At 42.5% G+C, this 1,735-nt stretch overlaps 1 protein-coding gene and 1 long non-coding RNA gene across 2 annotated transcripts in view; both read right to left on the bottom strand.

Annotated features, from left to right (window-relative positions):
* LOC109316304 (potassium voltage-gated channel subfamily KQT member 1-like) overlaps positions 1-1,735 on the bottom strand; it is a 311,290-nt gene that overhangs the window by 252,082 nt on the left and 57,473 nt on the right. The window lies entirely within an intron of this gene.
* LOC109316305 overlaps positions 1-1,735 on the bottom strand; it is a 21,533-nt gene that overhangs the window by 14,893 nt on the left and 4,905 nt on the right. Inside the window, exon 2 of the long non-coding RNA XR_002102802.1 lies at positions 723-728. This is a non-coding gene — a long non-coding RNA (uncharacterized LOC109316305). The remainder of the gene's footprint in view (positions 1-722; positions 729-1,735) is intronic.

Here is a 1,735-nt window from a genome sequence, read left to right as displayed (position 1 = left end):
GGGGGTGGGGGCAAAGAGGTCTGAAACATTGTTAACCTTTTGTTACCAAATCCCAAATCATGCACACTTAGCATATGACAAAGTGAATTGTTGCTCACAAAAGCTTACACATCTCTGAATTAGTCTATGAGATGCAACTCTAGCCTTCCCTATGCACAGTTTGTGAGGTTCTGTGCTTGGCTATAAACCTGAAAGACAGACACTGTTATGGACCTAGAGGAACAGATTTCCACCTTCAGCTTCCTCTGTGCAAAAATAAAGTTTATTTTCTACCTATGTGGACTTTTTACCATCTATAATTTTCCCTGAGCCTGGGGAAGAGTATGAGCACCTGAAAGCTTGCAGAAAAAAATTTTTTTGTGATTTTTTTTAGTTGGTCTAATAAAAGGCTTCATCTCTGAACCAAGAGTTCTAGAGTTTTGCATTTCTTTTCGTCTCAGACCAACATGGCTACCAAATACATCCCTGGCTATAAACCTAGAACTTGCCCCAGGTTCTTACAAAGAGGTCTGTGAACATGGGCTGAGCTTTTCAACAGTTGCAGAGAGGTTTTTATTCAGCAACGTGTTAAAGACGACGTGATTTGCAGCTGCACAGCTTGTGTATGATGTATGGAATAAACCTTATCTTTAGCAAAGAAAAAACCCTCATGTGAATTGCACTCTCTCCCCGCCTAACCATTCCGCTACACTGTAACTATTTGTTTGCTCTTTTTTTTTAACGACTCCCTTTTCTACTTCTTGCACCATGCAATAAATGCCACCACTAATGAGATAATATCAGTGTGTTTGAGAGCAGACTGACCCTGCTTTTTCAAGCAATTTCAACTTCTCGACAGTCAGGAGCCTGCCTAATGTTCTGTGGCTGCCTCTGGTCAATGACATGGTACAAAATGCCTTATCTCCCTGTGGGAGGGAGGTCATTGCCAAAACCACGGCTACTTGACTGGGGAGGAAAGCAGTCTATAATGATTCAAGCAAACAGCCTGAGCCAAGCAGAGGACTTATAACAAATAGCCTAAAATAACTCCAATCTGAAAGCATTTCAGTCCCCCCTCCCTCCTCCCCTGCATTTAAACAGACAACATGCACAGTCTCGGCTGTAAGAATGATTTAGGAGACCAGGTTAAATATTTTGCACTAAAAAGCCATCACTTGGGATTTTTGAGACCTGGGCATTTTTTTTCAAATATGCTCCTTCCTTTTTTCACATGGCCCTTTTCAGTAAGCTCTACTGTGCCAAGGGAGAGCTCTGCTTAAGAATCAGTCCCTCATTATGGTTCTCCTTTTTTTATTTTTATTTCCAGGGTTAACTTTTCTTCCTGAACACTTGCAGGAAGATGTGGTACATTTGAAGCTCTCACTAGTCATTTTAATACCACCATCCTTGCTCACACTACCTAATACTTTACTTTGGGACAGAGGTGGAACAGGGCAGGTTTACACCCTGGGCAGCAGTGCTGAATGGGTCAGTGGTGGTAGTTGGTCTGCCAGCAGCTGCAAGAGCTCCTATTTTTTTACAACATGCCTAAGCTGGTACCCAGGGCTGTTGTCCCAGTTGCCACCCTTGGTTATGCTACTGCTCTGGGAAGTAGATCCATCAAAACTGGTGGGACTTTTCAAAGAGTACAATGATGTGCCGCTTGTAAGAAATTGTAAGGGATTTGCAGCCAGGTCCATCTCTTTCATAGTTTCATAGTTTCTAGGGTTGAAAGGGACCTGAGTAGATCATCTAG

This window comes from Crocodylus porosus, unplaced genomic scaffold (assembly GCF_001723895.1).
Source record: "Crocodylus porosus isolate Cpor-Errol unplaced genomic scaffold, CroPor_comp1, whole genome shotgun sequence".
Taxonomy (NCBI): Eukaryota; Metazoa; Chordata; order Crocodylia; family Crocodylidae; genus Crocodylus; species Crocodylus porosus.
The sequence above is the reverse complement of the archived record's forward strand: the minus strand, read 5'-3'. Positions and strand labels throughout refer to the sequence as shown.